Genomic DNA, 21,989 nt, shown 5'->3' on the forward strand with positions numbered 1-21,989 from the left:
TAAACTGTTGGAGCAAGCAGAGAAAAGGATGAAGCAATCAATTAAACATAAATGGAAGTGAATTTGTGGTTTTATGAGGGAGTGTGTTGAATTTGACACATAGGTATGGCGGCACACTGCAGGTTGAGTCACTGGCAAGAGGTGGGAGCATTAAAATGTGATTAACAATATGCCAGGCAATTAGCAGCATGCCAAAAAATTAACAATTGGAAGAACAGCGTAAATTCAAACTGGTCTGTCTCTTTAGGGCTTATGACAACATTCTACCTAAAATTACAGAGGGAGAACCACTTAGAAATTCAAATCTCAAGGATTCAGTCTTCAATTGCTCAACTATTTAGTTATGTCCCTCTGTTGACTCTTCGCTGTTCTGTGTGTTTCAGGTCGAGCTTGGGTGTGGTTGAAGAGAAATGGAAAGTGAACTGAAAGGCAACAGCTGTCAACATTGCTGGGGCATTTAAAAAGAACCGTCTTGAAAAAAAATTCTGCGCAAGTAAAAGCAGGTGTGTCATCTCCGCATATCTCTGAGGCGTAAAACACACCAGTCAGGGAACGTGGCAAAAGGTGTTACTTAATTGGTTTTAATTTGTTGAATGGTTCAGGAGAGGCCTTGGGACCATCTGCTGAAGCTCATCACATAGGTTTAATGGGAGATGTCACACTTACCTTCCATTTACAGCACTCTTCGTGTTCATCAGCAGCTCACATCGTCAAACAGACAAAGGTGGCGTTGTGCTTGTCATTACTATTTCGAAAATACACGTCATTTTGTGATTCAGATCGCCTAGACACGCCAAGCAATTTCCTCCAGCTCACATACCAGATTCAAAGTCTCAGAGGTGATCAAGTTGCAATAAAACAAAATTGGACACAATAACCAATACTTGCAGTATAAATTGTCGACTCGTAATCCAGGGACCCAGGGTAATGTTTGGGGGTTGTTGGTGAAATCTGAATCCAAATAAAAATTTGGAGTTTATGGTCTGATTATGACCATGAAACCATTGCCCTTGGCGGCATGGTAACACAGTGGTTAGCAGCGCCAGGGACCCGGGTATGATTCCCGCCTTGGGTCACTGTGTGTGTGGAGTCTGCACGTTCTCCCCGTGTCTGCGTGGGTTTCCTCCGGGTGCGCCGGTTTCCTCCCCCAAGTCCCGAAAGACGTGCTTGTTAGGTGAGTTGGACATTCTGAATTCTCCCTCTGTGTACACGAACAGGCGCCAGAGTGTGGCGACTAGGGGATTTTCACAGTAACTTCATTGCAGTGTTAATGTAAGCCTACTTGTGACGATAATAAAGATTATTATTATGTTATTGTCATTCGGTGTAAAGATCCATCTGCTCCACTGCGCCCCTTGATGGACTCCAGACCCGCAGTAATGTGGTTGACTCGAAAATGGCTGAATAAGCCACTGAATTCAAGGGCAATTAGGTATGGGCAATAAGTGCAGGCACAGCCAACGATGCCCTCATCCTGTGAATGATTTTTAAAAAAAATTGTCCACTTGATGTGGTAAAAATACAATCCCAATGGGCAGCACGGTGGCGCAGTGGTTCGCGCTGAGGACCCGGGTTCGATCCTGGTCACTGTCCGTGTAGAATTTGCACATTCTCCCCGTGTCTGCGTGGGTTTGACCCCCAACAACCCAAAGATGTGCAGGGTAGGTGGACTGGCCGTGCCAAATTGGCCCTCAATTGAAAAAAAATCATTGGGTACTCTAAATGTAGGAAAAAAAAGACAATCCCAATGATGCTTCACATTATCAGATGGCATTAGATGATCAGACAGAATTTCAGAGCCAAATCAAGAGATATTAGGACAGACGACAAAAAGCTTATTCAATGGGGTGGAAATTAAGGAGCACAGAGAGAGGCGGACAGGGTTCTCGAGAATGCCAGAGCTTTGAGCCCAGGCAGCTGAAGGCACTGCCAACAATCATGGAGTAAAGAAAATCAAGGATGTACGAGAAACCAGACTCCGAAAAGTGGAGAGAGTTTAGAGGATTTTAGGGCTGGGACAGCGGGTTACTGGGTTCCCTGAGGGACTGGCATATCAGCTGACTGTGCTCCCTTCCAATAGAATTAGTTGGTGATGAGAATGCCTGGATTTGTACATACCCCAGGAATGCATTGAAAGGAATTATACTCTTGCTTCCTCAGTGTCTCGGAAAGCTCTTGAACAGGGATATTCCAGGTCTGATTGCCTTTCTGTATTGGACTGACCTAAGCGCAGAAGCAGTGGTGGCCGTGTTAAAATTAGCTTCAGCACAGCTGAGTTGGAGAGTCAACCCATGTTCACTTTCCTGATCTCTGCTCAGCTACACTTACTGGGAGTCTGAGATAGTGGACTGAGAGCAGTACTGGGCTCATCTGTAAATGTAGGGGTGGCACGGTAGCACAGTGGTTATCACTGTTGCTTCACAGCTCCAGGGTCCCAGGTTCGATTCCCTGCTGGGTCACTGTCTGTGCGGAGTCTGCACGTTCTCCCTGTGTCTGCGTGGGTTTCCTCCGGGTGCTCCGGTCTCCTCCCACAAGTTCCGAAAGACGTGCTTGTTAGGTAATTTGGAAATCCTGAATTCTCCCCGAGTGTACCCGAACAGGCAATGGAATGTGGTGACGAGGAAAAGCCCCTAGTCGCCACATTCCGGCACCTGTTCAGGTGAGCTGGTACGGGAATTGAACTGCTGGCCTTGTTCTGCATTACAAGCCAGCTGTCTGGCCCACTGAGCTAAATCAGCCTATTGGAGCCAGGGCTCGTGTGACAATAATGAAGATTATTATTATTACCAGTTTTAATATCCCTGCTTATCGATAGATGATGGACAAATATCAACTGTGGATCTCTTTCCCAGAGAGGAGCTATTGTTTCCAATCATAGAATCTCTACAGTGCAGAAGGAGGTAATTTGGCCCACCGAGTCTGCACCAACCCTCCAAAAGACAAAAGCACCCCGCCCCATCTCCGTAACTCCACCAAACCTTTGGAAACGAAGGGGCAATTTGGCATGGCCAATACACCTCGCCTGCCCATCTTTTGGCTTTGGAAGGAAATCAGAGCACCCGGAGGAAGCCCACGCGGACACGGGGAGAACGTGCAGACTCCGCACAGACAGTGACTCAAGTTCGGAATCGAACCCAGGTCCCTGGTGCTGTGAGGCAGTAGTGCTAACCACTGTGCCACCTAGTTGTAAAGCATTGGCTGGTTGCCTACTGGAGCTCAACCAACTTTTCACTCAAAAATTTGAACAGAATACGTGGCAGGTTCCTTGGCGGACACCCAATTTTCCTCAATTCAGTCATGGTGCTCAAGAGGGCCGAGATTTAGCCATTTCTTAATTTTTGTTGAGTCAAAATCCTTGGATAATCATAGTAGCTATCTACCGAACAGTATTGTGGGAGCAGCTTCACCACACAGAACAAGGCTGCATGCTCCAAGAGACAATTCATAAGTAAATTAACAAGAAATTCAGAGTGGGCCATCTGCCCCATTGCGCCTGCTCAACTCTTTGGTAAGATCATGGCTGATGTGACTGTGACGTTCACTCCACCTGTCTGCCTGTCCGACATAACCCTTGACTCCCCATGTAGGTCAAATACCTGCCCGCGTTTCTGACAAAAGATCTGGGCACCACGCTTCAGGAAGGATATTGAAGCCTCAGGGAGGGGTTGAGAAGAGATCCACAAGCTTACTGCCAGCTGTGAGGGACTTCAGTCATGTGGCGAGATTCAAGAAGCTGGGTCACAGGTGAAAGGGGAATTTCATAGTCTGAAACAAAAGAGACATCTTTGCAGAGGTTTTTGTGCCCTGCAGTCACGAGGAACGTGATGTCGCTTCTTTCAGCAATGCTCATGTTCCATACTTCCAAACAACCATTCCATAGAGATATTCAAAACCATGGCCTTAATTTTCAGATGACGGGGTCTCTCTTACCACCATCCGAAGGCTCAGCGGGGAATGTATCCCTGCCAACTCTGTCTGGCCCGCAGGTCTCTGAAATGACCTTTCTCAACATTCCACGTTATTCAAGAAAGCGAACCACCCCCGTCTTGTCAAGAGATCGCAGATTTCGGGTGATTGGCCAAAGAGCCCAGGTGACAAGATGGGCGGCACACTGGCTAGCACTGTTGCTCCACAGCGCCAGGGTCCCAGGTTCGATTCCCGGCTTGGGTCACTGGCTGCGCGGAGTCTGCACGTTCTCCCCTTGTCTGCGTGGGTTTCCTCCGGGTGCTCCGGTTTCCTCACACAGTGCAAAGATGGTTAGGTCGATTGGCCATGTTAAATTGCCCCTTAGTGTCCAATGGTGGGGACGTGGTAGGTAGGGTGCTCCTTCGGAAGGTTGGTGTAATCCCGATGGGCCAAATGGCCTCCTTCTGCACTGTAGTATTCTGTGACATGAAGAAAATCATTTTTTTTTTTAATCCGACAAGTTGTTCAGACCTGGAATGGCTGGTGGAAGATAATTCAATAATCGCTTTCTGAAGAGAATTGGACAAAGCAAAAAAAAATAAATTACAGGGCTATGAAGACCGTGCAGGTATGCGATCGACTGGATGTCCTGAGCAAAGAGTGGGCATGGGCATTATGGGCCAATTGGTCTCTTTTGTGAGGGCCACGAAGAATCCAGTACGAGTTTGTAGGGTCAAACAGAAAGTTACTTTATTGACAACAATATAGAATTTACAGTGCAGAAGGAGGCCATTCGGGCCATCGAGTCTGCACCGGCTCTTGGAAAGAGCACCCTACCAAACTGCACACCTCCACCCTATCCCCATTACCCAGTAACCCCGCCCAACACTAAGGGCAATTTTGAACACTAAGGGCAATTTATCATGGCCAATCCACCTAACCTGCACATCTTTGGACTGTGGGAGGAAACCGGAGCACCCGGAGGAACCCCACGCAGACACTGGGAGAACGTGCAGACTCCGCACAGACAGTGACCCAAGCCGGGAATCGAACCTGGGACCCTGGAGCTGTGAAGCAATTGTGCTAATCACTATGCTACTGTGCTGCCCTCAAAATGAAAATCGCTTATTGTCACAAGTAGGCTTCAAATGAAGTTACTGTGAAAAGCCCCTAGTCGCCACATTCCGGCGCCTGTTCGGGGAGGCTGGTACAGGAATCGAACCATGCTGCTGGCCTGCCTCGGTCTGCTTTAAAAGCCAGCTCTTTAGCCCTGTGCTAAACCAGCCCCCTGGTTTATGTACACACCACCAGCCGTTCACTACTTGTGCCGTCTACCTGGTACCACACTGGACTGCTCTATTTATATAGCTGCACTGCTAATGATTGCCCCCCCCCCCACCACCACATTGGGGGATCTCATATACCCCAAGGAACATGGGGTAACCACACTGGTTTATGGGCATACAAGAGACTTGCCTTTTTTGCGGCCTTGTGGAGTCCGAGAGCCACGTATATGTTGAATGTCATAGGCTGCACTCCCTTTTCAGTTTCTTAACAATGTTGTTCTTAAATTTCAGCCCCACGTTCCTGATCTATGTGCATCCGGTGCAGAGGGGGGCGGCGGAAGATCTCCTCATGAACCTGCTCCTGGGCCTGGCGAAGCTTGCCCTAAACAGGCAGCGGGCGACCGAGGGGGTCATCTGACCGGACTGTCTGGCCCTCTTCCGCGGCTTCATTCGCGGCCGTGTGTCCCTGGAGAGGGAGCACGTGGTGTCCACGGCCTTCCATGCCCGGTGGGTACCGCAGGGGTTGGACTGTTTCATCGACCTCAGTTTTCACAGTTTGATTTGATATTTTTAAGTTTCTGTTCCTCTTTGTTCTTTTCAGGCTGTGCTCTGCTTGTCTTTCAGGTGCGGCCCCTTTTAATTTGTCCCTCAGTTAATTTCTGTTCTTCTATTTAGCTGATTGGGCCCTGAAATAAAACAACCAATAGGATCCAGGCAGGTTAGAGCAGCCTCCTTGGCCTATCACTACATGTTGCTATGATAAGTGACTGTCCCAACTGGACAAGTAAGACAGACGTCTGGTTTACTGATCCGTGGACTTAAATTCAAATCTCACCACAGCAGCTGGGGAATTAATACTCTGTTAATTAAATAAAATCTGGGATAAAAAGCTAGTATCAGAGCTGTTGACAATAACACTATCAGATTGTAATTAAAACCCCATCTGGTGCAATCATACCCTATCGGGGAGGAAATCGACTGTCCTGATGCGACCTGGCCCTTTTTGTGTCTGACAGTAATGGGTCCTAAACTGCCCTCTGAAATGGCGTGCCAAGATTCGAGAAGGCGGTTCGCCAACATCTTCTCAGAGGGACAAGCCCCTGGCCTTTCCAGGGGCACCCACCTCGTGAACAAATGATTAAAAAATAAAATATCCTCGGCCTGCATTGTGGCTACCTCCAGATTGAAGGAGGAGCCAGGGCATTTGGAGGGAACGCAACAGGAGAGAAAGTAAAAGAATATCAAACCTCTCATCAATTTGTTGATTTTAATTATTTCTCTTTCAAGGTATCTCGGCCTGAGAGGCTGCACAAAGCTCTTAACAACAAAAAAAACAATGGTCAATTAACTCTGCTTGTCGTCAGCTGTTAATGGGACTGCACTTGTTTAGAAATTCCTACTTTACATTAGTGAAGGTAATTTGTGACTGACTGATTGCTCCGCATGCCTGTCAACTTTATGTCTAATCATTAGCCTCATGCATTTCCAAAAAGAAAAGCTTGTCTCCCCTCCAACCACTTTTGCAGAAATCTATTTCCTTTCTTTCAGCTCCATGTGGCTCTCCCTCTTCAAAAGCTGTTTACCTCAGCCAAGGCTGGATGCGTAATGACTGTGAAAGGTTTGGTCCACTTTCAGCTCCCACGGCTCGTGCTGCTCACGTTTTAGTGGCTGCGCATTCAATCGGTGTCTTTTTAACTATTTGCAAAATCAATAAGATAAAAGCGAATTACTGCGGATGCTGGAATCTGAAACAAAAACGTTAAATGCAGGACAATCTCAGCAGGTCTGACAGCATCTGTGAGAAAGCTTTGACAAAAGGTCATCCACACTCGAAACATCAGCTCCCTTCTCTCTCCACAGAGGCTGTCGGACCTGCTGAGATTGTCCAGCGTTTTCTGTTTTTGTTGCAAAATCAATATGTTGTGTCGTGATATGCATCACTGTAAATACACAAGGGGTTAATGTAAATACACTACAACTAAATAAACACTAGAGGGAGCACCAGAGACATCATGACACACAGACATTCAACCAATAGGTCAGTAAGATAGGACACGACCAATGGGCAGTCAAGACACCCAGAGGTGACACTACCACAAGGGGGCAACACATATAAAAGGACAGGGCACACATGCTCTTTCTCTTTTCCATAGGCGACACTCAGAGAGACAGGGGCAGATCAGGAAGCATCACACCCACCGCATGGATTAGACCAGGCTGGGTAGTTAGACTGAGTTACTATAGCAAGATTAGCAGGAGAGTCGAACTCAAGTAGGAGAATTGTTAACTGTTCAATAAATGTGTTAAAACCTATCTCCAAGTCTGAACCTTCCTTTGTCAGAGTATACATCAAGGAAGCAGCTTATGCTACATGAAGAAGCGTAACACAACATGGTTCCAGGAGTGCCCTGTTGCATCTCTATAGTTCAACTCAACAAATCCGTGACTACCAGCAACAGCACCCAGGCAAGATGTTCGAGATTCCGGTTCCACAGCAGCTCAGGTACCACAGACAACATGTTGCCTCCAAGATTCAAATGGAAGTGTAATTATGAGAGATATGGGAGAGGTGCATAAATTCCCAGCAGATTCAACATTGTCCGACAAATGTTTGAACATTGCTGTGGATGGGGTTCTAAATGGTTACACAGAAGGAGGCCACTTGGCCCATCAAAGCTATGCTGTTTCTGTGCATGAGTGATCTAGCATGCCCCATTCCATTCCCTTTCTCCGTCGCCCTGCAGTGTCATGCTTCTCTTCAGGTATTTACCCAATTCCCTGTTGAAAATGATGACAGATGATGATGAGAGCCCGTACTCTCGGGCAGGACATCCCGGATCTTAACCACTGCGCCGAGGGCTCTAAACAGCAGAGGCCCTAGAGGCGCATGGAATGTGCAAGAGAGAACCTAACAAGGATATTCGGAGAGCACAAAGGGGACGTGAAAGCATACTGGCAGCTAAAATACAGGAAAATCCTCAGTTGTTCTGCAAGTACATTAAGGGTAAAAGGATAACTAGGGAAAGAGTAGGACCACGGTGGTAATTTGTGTGTGGAGCTGGATGACGTAGGTAGGGTTCTAAATGAATACTTTGTGTCTGTAATATTCCGCACGGGACTTACGGAATAGGAATGCTGGTCTTCCCCGTGCTCCTTGTGGAGTAGGAGCTCCCCCGCTAGGGGCGAGTTGTCTCAATTACCCAGTGTATACAAGGTCAGCCAGTGAGGCACCGAGTGAGCAGGAACCCGGTAGGGTTCGACCGGGATGTGTGTGTACTTTGTTCTTATGTTTACTCCTTGTGGACTCCTCGTGTCCTTATTGAAGTGTCGGTGTTCACTAGTGAGAGGGACGATATGGGTATACAAGGCAGGACTGTAAGACATTTTTTTTTTCTTTAAAAAAAAAGTTAGAGTACCCAATTTATTTTTTCCAATTAAGGGGCAATTTAGCGTGGCCAATTCACCTACAATGCTCTTCTTTTGAATTGTGGGCGGGGGGGAGGAGCCACACAGACACGGGGAAAATGTGCAAACTCCACATGGACAGGGACCCAGGGCTGGCATAGAATCCTGGTCCTTGGTGCCGTGAGGCAACAGTGCTAACCACTGCGCCATCGTGCTGCCCCTGGACAATAAAATTAAAGAGATTGACATCGACAGAGATGAGGTTCTGATGGTTGGGCAGGCTTAATCGTAGATCAATCTCCAGGGCCAGATGAAATGTATCCCAGGCTGTTGAGTGAGGAAGGGTGGAAATAGCAGGAGTGCTGGCAATAATTTCCAATTCCTCTCTGGCCACAGGAGAGGTACATAGACATAGAACATTCCAGCGCAGTACAGGCCCTTCGGCCCTCGATGTTGCGCCAACCTGTGAAACCACTCGAAAGCCCATCTACACTATTCCCTTATCATCCATATGTCTATCCAATGACTGGAGGATAGTCAATGTGGTTCCATTGTTCAAGAAGTGAGGAAGGGCTAAACCAGGAAACTACAGGCCAGTCTGTCTAACCTCAGTGGTGGGGAAACTATTGGAAGCAAAACTGAGAGACAGAATTAATCTGCATTTGGAGAGGTTGGGATTAGTCAGTATGGTTTTGTTAAGGGGAGGTCATGTCTGGCCAACTTGATTATGTTTGTGAAGAGGTGACCAGGAGTGTAGATGAGGAAACAGCGTTTGAAGTAGTCTACTTGGACTTCAGCAAGGCTTTTGATCAGGTCCCACGTGGGAGATGGTTAGCAAAGGTAAAAGCCCATGGGATCGAAGAAAGTTTGACAAATTGGGACCACAATTGGCAGAGTGGCAGGAAGCAGAGGGGGATGGTCAAGGGGTAATTTTTTGACTGGAAGTTTGTGTCAAGGATCAGTGTTGGTGCCTTGCTGTTCGTAATTCATTTAAACTTGAATGCAGTAAGTTCATTGATAAGACAAAAATTGGTGGTGGGGTAAATAGTGAGGAGGATAGCCTTCGATTACAGGAGGATATAGATGGGCTGATCAGTGGCAAATGGAATTCAATCTGGATAAGTGTGAGGTGATGCACTTGGACAGGGCAAACAAGGCAAGGGAATAGACGCTAAACAGCAGGACCCTGGGAAGCACCGAGGATCAGAGGAACCTTGGTGTGCAGGTACACCTGTCCCTTAAGGTCGCAGAGCAGGTGGACATAGTGGTTAAGAAGGCAGATGGTAGACTTGCCGTTATCAGCTGACGCGTAGAGTTTAAGAGCAGGGAGGTTATGCTGGAACTGTCTCAAACATTGGTTAAGCCACGGCTGGAGTATTGTCTGCAGTTCTGGAATCCACATTATAGGAGAGATGTTTTGTTTATTCGTTGTATGGGCATCGCTGCCTGGGCCAGTATGTGTTGCCCATCCCTAATTGCCCTTGAATTGAGTGGCTTACTAGCCATTTCGGTGGGGGTCAGTTAAGAGTCAACTGCATCGCTGGGTGAGTCTGGAATCACATGTAGGCCAGACCGGGTAAGGACGGCAGATTTCCTTCCCTAAAGGACATTGGCGAATCAGTTGGGTTTCCTGACAGTCGGTAATGGTTTTATGGTCATCATTAAGCTTTTAATTCCAGATCTATTTGAAAGAATTCAAATCTTACCATCTGCCATGGTGGGATTCGAATCTGGGTTCCCAGAGCATTACCCTGGGTCTCTGGATTACTAGTCCTGTGCCAATACCACTAACCAGCCGCCTCGCCCGTAATATATGATAGCACTGGGAAGGGTGCAGAGGAGATTTACCCGGATGTTGCCTGGGCTGGAGGGTGTTAGTTATGAAGAGAGATTGGACAGACTGGGGTTGTTTTCCCTGGAGCAGAGGAGACTGAGGGGGACATGACTGAGATGTGTAAAATTATGAGGAGCATAAATGGAGTAAACAGGAAGAAACCTTTCCTCTTAGTGGAGGGATCAATGACCGGGGGGGGGCATAAATTTAAGGTGAGGGGCAGGAGGTTTAGAGGGGATGTGAGGGAAAACTTTTTCACCCAGAGTGGGGTGGGAGTCTGGAACTCTCTGCCTGAAAGGGGGGTGGAGGCAGAAACCCTCATAACATTGAAGAAGTATTTAGATGTGCACTTGCGATGCCATGGCAGACAAGGCTGGACATATGTTAGAAAATGGGATTAGAATAGCTAGATTGTTGTTTTTGACTGGTGCAAATGCTTTGGGCTGTGGACTTCAATGAATCTATGACTGCATAAATATATTTTTCCTCCTGTTGCCGATCAGCTTAAATCTGCGCCCTCTGGTACTCGATTCTTCTGCCAATGGGAACATTTTCTTCCTATTTATTTTGTTGCGACCCCTCATGATTTTGAAAACTTCTCTGAACTCTCCTCTCGCAGGAGAAGAACGAAAACCTTTCCAATCTACCCACATGGCTGAAGTCTTTCATCACTGGAACCGTTCTTGTAAATCTTTTCTTCACCCTCTTTAAAGCCTCCGCTTTCTTCCTGAAGCACCGTGCCCAGAATGAATCCATCATAATATCCTTGCTCTTGTATCGATGCCTCTATCTATAAAGCCCAGGCTCTGATCAGCCACGTTGGCCCCTTTCGCAACCTGTCCAGCGACCATCAACAATTTGTGCACATATATTCCCAGGTTTCTCTGTTCCAGTGTCCTTTTGTATCCTTTCGTTATCGATTGCACCCCCTCCTTCTTCCTATCAAAATGTGTCTCCTCACATTTCTCCGCATTAAATTTCATCTGCCATGCGTCCATCCAGTCTACCAGCCCATCTATCTCCTCATGATCATCACTTTCCTCACAGTTCGCAATACTCCCAGGTTTTGTATTATCTGAAAACATTGAAGCTGTGGCTCTACACAACTAAGTGTAGGTCATGTAGATGAAGGAAAACAGTAGCCCGAGCACTGAACCCCGGCGATCCCCACTGGGGCTGGCGGGACTGTCTTGTGGGGAGAGGTGGGTTCGACTGGGCCTGTCATCGCTAGAGATTAGAAGGATGAGAGGAAATCTGATTGAAACGTATAAAGTTCTAGGAGGGCTGGACAGACTAAATGAAGAGGAGATGTTTTACCTGGTTGTGGAATCACAGTCTCAGGATTCGGGGTAGGCCATTTAGGACTGAGATGAGGAAAGGTTCCTTTACTCGAGGGATAGCGAACCTGTGCAATTCTCCACCACATAAGGCTGTCATTACGATCCCAGACCAGCCTCTTAGGTTACTAGACAGAAACCCCAATATTTTGTTTTAATTTTGTAAGACTTGTGACGAAAGGATACCTCATTCCAGGAGTGATTACATAGGGACATGGTAAATTAAGACAAACTTTATTGCTAACGCTGCATTAAAATATCTTTAACATCACACAAGAAACATAATTCACAATTACTCGATAAAAATGCAAATCAATATAGTGACACAGTAATGCTTAACTGATATCTTTATTCCCACTCAAACAACAAAAAAAACCATCTAAGTTCTCAGTCCACTGTTAAATAGTTAACACTTAGGAATACCTGCTGTACAGAGACTGTTTTAAAGATAAGCCCTGAATCCTGTCAGAACCATGCAGGAACTCCGTCTGTATTTCTTCAAAACATTGTTTCAGCTCTTCTTCTAATCAGACAAGTTTGAACTGCTTGGAAAGAAACTGCTAGTCTGTCTACAGACGTATCTTTACCTGATCTGCAGTGAGAGCAAAATCTTGACATCTGCTCACAGCTTCATCTAAAGCTCCAACCAGCAACTACATCATCTCACCAAGCTGAAATCTGATTAACTCCATGGAGAACTCCCTCTTAATCCGAACAAAACTGCATTCGCCCAAGATTTTTACGATGCCCTAATTGCACCCCTGGCTCTTAACCTTTCAAACTAGGATTATCTTAAAAAATGCCTGCACCAGTCACTGACACACTAATCCAGGTTTTCAACTCTTACTACACCAAATAACTATAATACAATATATTTGAAATTCCCGCATCCATCACATTGTGGGGGCCAAGTCACTGATTATATTCAAGAAAGAGATAATCGTTTCGCTTTTAATAGCATCAAGGGATATGGGGAGTAAACTGGAACAGGGGATTGAGATCGAGAATCAACCATGATCATGTTGAATGGTGGAGCAGGCTTGAAGGGCTGAATGGCGTCCTCCTGCTACCAGTTTCTATGTATCTTTCTGCCTGTCCGAAAAACCACCGTACACTACAGAAATATCGAAAGATAAAAAATATGAGCAGGCCATTTGGCCCTTCGAGCCTGCTCCACCATTCATTGTGATCATGGCTGATAATTACACTCAGTAACTTGTTCTCGCTCTCCCCCATATCCTTTGATCTCTTCAGTCTCAACAGCTATAGCTAACTTCATCTTGAAAACGTACCGGGCAGGATTCTCCCTTGCCCGGCTCCAAAATCGTGATCGGCGATCGGGCGAAGAATCGATTCTGATGCTGGAATTGGGGTGCAATCATGGCGTGCGCGCAGTCACAATGCCTTTGGCGCCTCATTGGCCAGCCCATCCGCAATGCTCCACCCCGATGGGCCGAGTTCCTGACGGCGCAGCACACGTGGTCTCAGCCAGCGTGATGGCTTCGGACTGTGTCCAGCGCAGCCACACTCGGCCAGGTACGTACCGCTGCCCGGGGTTCATCGCTAGGGCTGGGGGGACTGGCGGGGGGTGACCAGTGGGTGGGCTGTGGGGTCGCAGGTGGTGGGTTAGGTTTTGGCACCATGTCGTACGGCACGACAGGTGCAGGTCGTCAGCCAGGCGCATGCACGGCTCGGGCCCCATACATTCCCTGGCACCTGAATCGGTGAGGGAGTCGTGTCGATTTGCCCGGCGTGGAGCTCCCACGGATTCTCCGTTCGAGGCGGCACTTAGCCGCAGAAACAATAAATCTTCTCTGTACTCAATCTGGACCAAACACATCCTTCCTCAGATAAGGAGACCAAATCTGCAGACAATGGGCGCGATTTACCGGCTGCGTCCTGTCGGAATCAGAATGGGATGCGACCGGTGGATTTCGGGAGAGGTTCTTCCACAATCCCCGATGGCCATTACAGCTCACGAGATCGAACAAGTGCCGGGAACAACTCACTAATCCAGCCCAGTTGTGGTCTCACCAAGGCTCTGTATGATTTCAGCAAGACAGCAAGTCTAGACTCGGTGGGCCAAATGTCTTCTTTCTGGATCTATAACTCTGTGATTCTATCCCTGATCCTGCACCCGAATCCTCTCGCTATGAAGGCCAACCTTCTTTACCGTGTGCTACACCTGCACCCAACTCACTTCACATCCATGCTGTCAATGGCCCTTTCATTCCATGGGGCTTCAACTATGCTGACAAACCAATTATGTGGAACTTTATCAAATGCCAACCCTCTCTGTTATCTCACCAAAGATACAACCTTAAAGATACAACCTTCGGGGCAGTACGGTAGCACAAGTGGATAGCACTGTGGCTTCACAGCGCCAGGGTCCCAGGTTCGATTCCCTGTTGGGTCACTGTCTGTGCGGAGTCTGCACGTTCTCCCCGTGTCTGCGTGGGTTTCGTCCGGGTGCTCCGGTTTCCTCCCACAGTCCAAAGACGTGCAGGTTAGGTGGATTGGCCATGATAAATTGCCCATAGTTACCAAAAAAGGTTAGATGGGGTTATTGGATTACGGGGATAGGGCTTAAGTGGGTCGGTGCAGACTCGATGGGCCGAATGGCCTCATTCTGCACTGTATGTTCTGTGCTCTTAACAAAGCTGAGATAATTTAAGGCAATGATAGGCAACCTAGGCAAGTAAGTGGGTGGTCCTCCTTTATGTGAGTGGGCCGCAACATTAAAATTGGGCCTGTCCATTAACTCTGACCCTGAATAAGACTAACTGCATTTAATGCACACCAAATAGTTCAGAACAAGTTATAAAAAATGTTTAATCCTTTATATATTCGTAGAACTGTCGTCAACTTCAAATAGTAAAAACAAAAGAAATAGTCACACTTGGGTGGACACCGAGGGAGTGCCCGGCTCTCACAGTCAATGTCGTGAGCAATCAACACGCCCCTCACTTCACTCGCCCCTTGCTCCAGGTGCAAATTACTTCAGTCACCCTGGGAGGAAAAAAGCTGCCGAGAGGGAAACCAACGGGATGTGGCAACCCTGTGCATGGCAAACGGTGAACAAATTGTCTCTTTGGGCTGCAGCCAGATCTCTGGTGGGCTGCACGTGACCCAGTGGCCGCAGGTTGCCTGCCATTGATTGAAGATGATTATTAAAAGAACCAAAGGTGACGCGTGGAAAAAAACGTCCTTTTGTGGTTGGCGGTTAGATTCCGGAACGCGTTGCCTGAGAGAAGTGGAGGCAGATTCAATGTTGGCTTTCAAAAGGGAATTGGATAATAACCCGGCAATACACCCTCCCCCCCCCCCCCCCCCCCCGGCTTTCCCCCTCCCACCTCCGAGGCCCTCAGGGATACCTGAATGATCTCCCCAATGGACTTGTGGAATATGAGCTTCCCCACTAGTGGGCAGAGGCCCACACAGCTGGGGCTGATAAGATCTTAATATAAAGGCCGGCCCAGACAGGGACCGGCATGTTGGTTGTCCCAACGGGACTGTACTCTCTAAATATATTCACTGCTGTAGGCGGACGTTTCGTCACCGTAAATAAATCTCCGCTCACCTTACTGCCTGGCTTCCTGGTGTGACATTATACAAATGTACAGCATGTGAAGAGTAATTGTTATGTTAAGCGTAGCCACTAGAGGGAGCTAAGGGACAGTAGTATAAATTGCACTGGCTCTTGGGCTCGGGGAGGAGATTAGATTTGGAGCTGAAGAAGATAAGATTCATTGTGTCTGGCAGAGTTAGTTAAGATATAATAGTTAGAGTTAGTACATAGAGATAGTGTTAGTGAGTGGAGTTTAATTAGGGTAGCACAAGTGGATAGCACTGTGGCTTCACAGCGCCAGGGTCCCAGGTTTGATTCCCTGCTGGGTCACTGCCTGTGCGGAGTCTGCACGTCCTCCCCGTGTCTGCGTGGGTTTCCTCCGGGTGCTCCGGTTTCCTCCCACAGTCCAAAGACGTGCAGGTTAGGTGGATTGGCCATGATAAATTGCCCTTAGTGACCAAAAAATGTTAGGAGGGGTTATTGGCCTACGGGAATAGGGAGGAAGTGAGGGCTTAAGTGGGTCGGTGCAGACTCGATGCGCCGAATGGCCTCCTTCTGCACTGTATGTTCTATGTTATGTTCTTACATGTATGTTTGCTATTCAGAATAAGTGTTGAACTCAAATTTAGTCGTGTTAATAGAATTAGTTTAGTTCTTCAAAAGAGCTTTGTGTATCTTTGTGATCATTACGTCATCCATCTTGGAAACCCTTCACAAAGATCATCACACCTGGGTCTGCCCAGAAACATCCCACAGTTCTATATTGAAGGGGAGGAGGACAGTTTTGCAGAAGGGTCATTGAAACTTGAAACATTAACTCTGCTTCTCTCCACAGATGCTGCCAGACCTGATGAGTTTATCTATCATTCTCTGTTTATATTCCAGTACTTTGCCTTTAGTTCTCCCTGGTGTCCCGGCTAATATTTGTCCTTTGAAGCACATCACTAAAAACAGATGTTATCTTATAAAAGTGCTCTTTGTGGGAGCTTTCTGTGCTCAAATTGACTGCTTGGTTTCTGCAACACCGCAGCGACCACACTCAAAAGAGCACACCCACGCAGACACGGGGAGAACGTACCGACTCCGCACAGACAGTGACCCAGCAGGGAATCGAACCTGGGGCCCTGGTGCTGTGAAGCCACAGTGCGATCCACTTGTGCGACCGTGCTGTCATGAAATACGGGACGTGATTTTCCAGCCCTCTCCTCGGCGTGTTTTCCGGTAGAGGAGGCAATGTGCTGTCGGCCGGCAGCAGGATCGTTGAGCCCCACCGGTGCCCGTGAGGTTTTGTGTGCCCCGCACCCTCTGCTGACGGGGAACGCATCGTGTGGTGTCGTGATCGACGGGAGCAGAAGATCCCACAGGCAGGAGGGACAGGAAAATGTTGGCCTTAGTACGTAAATGCATGTCCTTCCTCCCTCCACCCCTCCATTGTCTATAGCCAGCATCAGGTGGGATCTATCCCTGGTGCCAAAAAACCATCTGTGTCACATTTGTCAACCGAGATTCCTCGTGACTATATGTTTGAATAAATTTTATTCAATTTTTATTTCCCGCATAGTCCCCTAACGATGAATGCTTCCTGTGATTGAATGAAATGTAACCAGTGCCGAGCAGTGATGGATGTACCAAACGAAAATCAGAGCCTGAAAAACCCCTTTGATGCAGCCAGGTACATTTAGAAGTGGCGCGACTTCTTGATCAGTAAATGTTTGGTTTGACGACCACAGTGAGCGCTTGAGGTGATAATCTGCACCTGTAAGTGCTACATTATTGGAGGTTCCTCTGCCAGAGGAGACAATACGCAGCCCGCCTTCTGTTTCCTGGTGGCTCGGGGAAGGTGTTGAATGGTGCACGGCAGCGTTTGAAGAGTCCTGTCCAGTGACCTGACCAACACTATTCCCTCAGAACAGATTAACTGGTTATTTAAGCCATGAATCATTGGGGAATGGTGGTGTTTAAAAACTGCCTGCCATGTTTCTCGATTTAATAATCATCAGCTCACCTCAGGGTAATTTATTGCACATGGAATGCTTTCTGAGATAAATCTGAGAGACCAAGTAGATAACAACACAAACGGAAGCATTTTCCTCTTAGAATCTCTTTTAAGTTTCCCTGTTCTGTATCTCCTCTGAGGGTGTGCGAGGAATAATTTTCTATTTGAAGAATAAATAATCTATCTGTGTTGGTATTTTGCACAATCTGTTTATTGTAGTCATTGATCCTTTGCATTGAGGTAACCTATGTTCGCTCTCTGGTTCGATGTTGCCTGATGGGTGATCGAGTTCAATGATTTAGCCCATATTTAATGGCTATTGTCATCGAGTTATGCAGTACAGAAGAGGCCTTTGAGCTTCTCAGGTCTGCACCAACCAAAATACACTACATCTACACTAATCCCACTTTCCAACACTTGGCCCATCACCTTGAATGTTTTGACCTTTCGAATAACCATCCATACACTTTTTGAAAGGTTGTCAGGATTCCCACCTCTGCTACCCTCCCAGGCACTGCGTCTCCCACTCCCACAACCCTCTGGGTGAAATTTATTTTTCTCATATCACCTCCAAACCTCCTGTCCGTCGTCTTGAAATTATGCCTCCTTGTTATTGACGTTTCAACTAAGGGGAACAGCTGCTCCCTGTCCACCCTTTCCAAACCCCTCATTATCACATACACCTCAATCAGGTCACCCCCCCCTCAGCCTTCTGTGCTTCAAACAAGACAACCTGAGCCTATCCAGTCTCTCTTCATAGCTGAAAGGCTCCAGCCCAGGGAACATCCTGGTGAATCTCCTCTGCACCTTTTCTAATGCAAATCCTTCCACTAGTTGGAGGCCAGAACTGCACACAGTCCACTAGCTGTGGCCTAACTAAAGTTTTGTACAGCTACAACATAACCTCCCTGTTCTTATAATCTGATGAAGACACGTGCCCCGTAAGCCTTCTTAACTGCCCCTATTAACCCCTCCTGACGCCTTCAGAGATCTGTACGTCAATACGTTCCTCTGTCCTACCATTCATTGACTACTCCCTTGTCTTGTTACTTCTTCCAACGTGCATCACCTCGCACTTTTAAGGGTTGAATTCCACCCACCGTGAAACTGCCCAGCTGAGCAACTCATCTATATCTTCCTGCAACTTAAGACCTTGTTCCTTACTGTTAACCCCCTTGCTAATCGCCGTGTCATCTGCAAATTTACTTATCATCCCTCCCACATTCTCATCTATATCGTTCATGTATAATCACGAACAATAAGGGACCCAGCACTGATCCACGTGGAGGCCACTGGATACTGGCCTCCAGTCATACAGCCTTCTGTCTACATCTGTCTCCTACCACTAAGCCAGTTTTGGATCCAACTTGCCAAGTTACCCTGACCCCAGGTGCTTTTACCTTCTTTATCAGTCCCCAATGTGGGACCTTGTCAAAGTCTTTGCAGAAATGCATATAAACCACACCAACTGCACTATCCTCATCTACACACCCGATCACCTCCTCAAAAAATTCAATCAAATTCGTGACCCATGACCTCTCTCTTTCAAAGTCATGCTGACTTTCCCTGAGCAAACCTTGCCTCTCCAAATGGAGATAGATTCTCTCCTTCAGATTTTCTCCAATAGTTTCCCTACCACTGTCGTGAGACTCACTGGTCTGTAATTCTCTGGTTTATCGCTACCGCCCTTCTTGAAAGGAGGGACCACATTAACTGTCCTCCAATCCTCTGGCACCTCCCCTGTGACCAGACAGGGATTAATAAATTGGGTCAGAGCCCCTGTAATTCCCTCCCTTGCCTCCCACAGCAGCTTGGGACACAATTCATCTGGAACTGGGGATCTTGGGCGGTGATGCACTATCAATTACGACGAGACGAGAGGCTTTAGTAAGCAGAGATGTGTTGCCTCCTGCGGCTGCTACCGAAATGGCAGCAGCTCGGGGAGCACACACATTTATACTCCACCTACTGGGCGGAGCCAGCAGGCAGGGATCTACCCCCGTACCTGCAGTACAGGCGCCTTAGCACAGTGGTTAGCACTGTTGCTTCACAGCGCCAGGTACCCAGGTTCGATTCCCCGGCTTGGGTCACTGCTACACCCTCACATGTGACAATAAATATCAATTAATCAATCGATCAATGTGAAGTACTCATTCACCACCCTCCCGCTGTTACGTTCTTGTGCTTGGCTGGTAGGAATTATGCACAATAGAACATCTAGCTCTTGACTAGTTAAAATGTTTTATTAAAAAATAAATGCGTGGTTCAGAGAACTATGAGAAATATATCACAAAGGACTAATTAAGATCAATTATCCTAGCTCTACTGCAAGTATGACTATCCACTAACACGACTATCTCTTCACTCCTCGAGGTACAGAGTCACGTGGTAGTTCTACACTGCCACCTGCAGGCTGGAGGTCGCTTGTGCATATCATCACACCCAGCTTTATGATCATCTCTGGTATCTCAAGGACTGCTGTCACAGAGGAAAAAAGGTTTTTCCTGATGTCATGTGATGTCAAAAGATTATTTGCGTCTATGCTAAACAGGTTGTGCTTGAGACCTCATACCTAAGAGTGCATCATCAATGATACTTTCATCCGTTTTAATTTAATCGATTAAGGAACCATTCAAAACACTCGGTTACAGAAATATTTTAAACAATGTCTCCGATCAGAGAGCAATGAATTTTATACTAAAATTCAGTTTTACGAAACATTTTATGGCCTCAAAATCACTCTGTGGGATATTAATGCCTAAACATCCTGCGGGTAGATGTGAAATTACTTTGTCCATTAAAATAATGGAACGATCCATTAAAATACATTTCCGCATATTTACTTATTTTTCCATTATAAATTCTTTATTTCCACCTTATTAATGAGGTCTGATTTGGTGAAATTTATTGCAGCAGTTTATCACTGGTAAATAAATGAGATGAAATAAATATTTTTAATCAATTTTCAATATGACTTGGTTCAGTGTGATAATTATTGCACCAGTATTACAGCACTTCCCACTGGCATATCTACATTACCTGTACGTGAAATACTTCTGCAGGAAACACCTTTTTCAGAAGACACGGGGAGTCCAAACCGAGTTGAATAAAAGAAACAGAGGTTTAATTATAAGGCTGAAGGGGCAGCACGGTAGCATTGTGGATAGCACAATTGCTTCACAGCTCCAGGGTCCCAGGTTCGATTCCGGCTTGGGTCACTGTCTGTGCGGAGTCTGCACATCCTCCCCGTGTGTGCGTGGGTTTCCTCCGGGTGCTCCGGTTTCCTCCCACAGTCCAAAGATGTGCAGGTTAGGTGGATTGGCCATGATAAATTGCCCTTAGTGTTGGGTGGAGGTGTTGACTTGGGTAGGGTGCTCTTTCCAAGAGCCGGTGCAGACTCGATGGGCCGAACGGCCTCCTTCTGCACTGTAAATTCTATGATATCTATGATTATTGCTCCCGGTGACACCCAAGCGGGTCTGACCCAGCTGGCCCCAAACTGGCCGAAGTTATATACAATGGCAATTAAACTTTCCCCGCCCCGTAAGCTCATATTCTGCAAGGACACTGGGACTATAATTGTCCCCCACCCCATATGTCCTGTGTGGTTGCAGGATATGACATCCCCCAACTCCAAGTCGGAAGGATCCACTGAAGGCTGGGCGGAGGAGGAGGGAGGAAGCAAGAAGAACACGAGGAGGAGGGACGATGGACTCTCTTCGGTTCAGGCGGATCATCCTGCACCCCAGGCGCTGGGCCCGGCGGCGTGCACCGTGTCAGGGAACCCCGTTTCCCACAGGAACGCCGCATTCAGCCGGATGTAGGTGCACGGCAGAGTCAACTTCAGGGGCCGCAGAAGGCGGCATTTGCATTTCGGAATCCGAAGAGGCGATATCCCGTGTCTCCGCGTCGTGGCATCCGCGGGGTCTGGTAGTTAACTGGTCCGACAGCGGGACCCGACAATCCGGAACAGGGTGCACATCAGGAATCTGCCAAAGGAGCGGTCCCCGCGACTGAAGGTGGTCCAGCTGGTGCTTCAGCAGCTGGCCGTTGACCAAATCCTGGTGGGAAAGTGGTCCAGTCTGGTGAAAAATGGTCCCTGAGAGCCAGTGAGTGCGACTGCATAATTGCGGACGAACAGAGTGAAGTGTCAGGATGTTTGATGGCAAACAGGGTGATGACCCTGTAGCTCCTGGTTATAGTACACCTTCGCCCCGATATCGAGGAACAGCAAGCTAAGGCGGGTACGGAGTCAGCGGCCCATAGGCAGCTCAGCTGGGGTCACTCCAGTCACTTGAGTGCGGCCTGGTCTGATAAGTGGACAGGAACTGAGCCGGCCTCGTATCCATGGAACCTGATGTCTGTTTCCGGAGCCCCCGCTTGAACGTCTGTACAGCCCGCTCAGCCAACCCGTGTGGTAAGGGATCCTTCGCCATGCCGAATCCCATTGGTCTTCACGAACGCCGAGAACTCCTCACTGGTGAAACATGCCCCGTCAGCCATTATGAGAACCTCGGGGATGTCATGCATCGTAAAAGAAACTCGCAGCTTCTCGATGGTCATGCGGAAGGTGATCGCCATCTTTCTGTGGACCTCGAACCATCTGAATGGGCGTCCACCAATGGAAGAAACATCGAGCGCATGAACAGGCCACGTA

At 47.6% G+C, this 21,989-nt stretch overlaps 1 long non-coding RNA gene across 1 annotated transcript; it reads left to right on the plus strand.

Annotated features, from left to right (window-relative positions):
- The first annotated feature begins 378 nt into the window (after window positions 1-378).
- LOC140427503 (uncharacterized) lies at window positions 379-20,242 on the plus strand. The gene is made up of 6 exons (XR_011948526.1): window positions 379-503; window positions 5,484-5,699; window positions 6,741-6,810; window positions 7,534-7,695; window positions 16,898-17,008; window positions 19,712-20,242. It is a non-coding gene; the product is annotated as an uncharacterized lncRNA (long non-coding RNA).
- Window positions 20,243-21,989: the final 1,747 nt, after the last annotated feature.

This window comes from Scyliorhinus torazame, chromosome 7 (assembly GCF_047496885.1).
Source record: "Scyliorhinus torazame isolate Kashiwa2021f chromosome 7, sScyTor2.1, whole genome shotgun sequence".
NCBI lineage: Eukaryota > Metazoa > Chordata > Chondrichthyes > Carcharhiniformes > Scyliorhinidae > Scyliorhinus > Scyliorhinus torazame.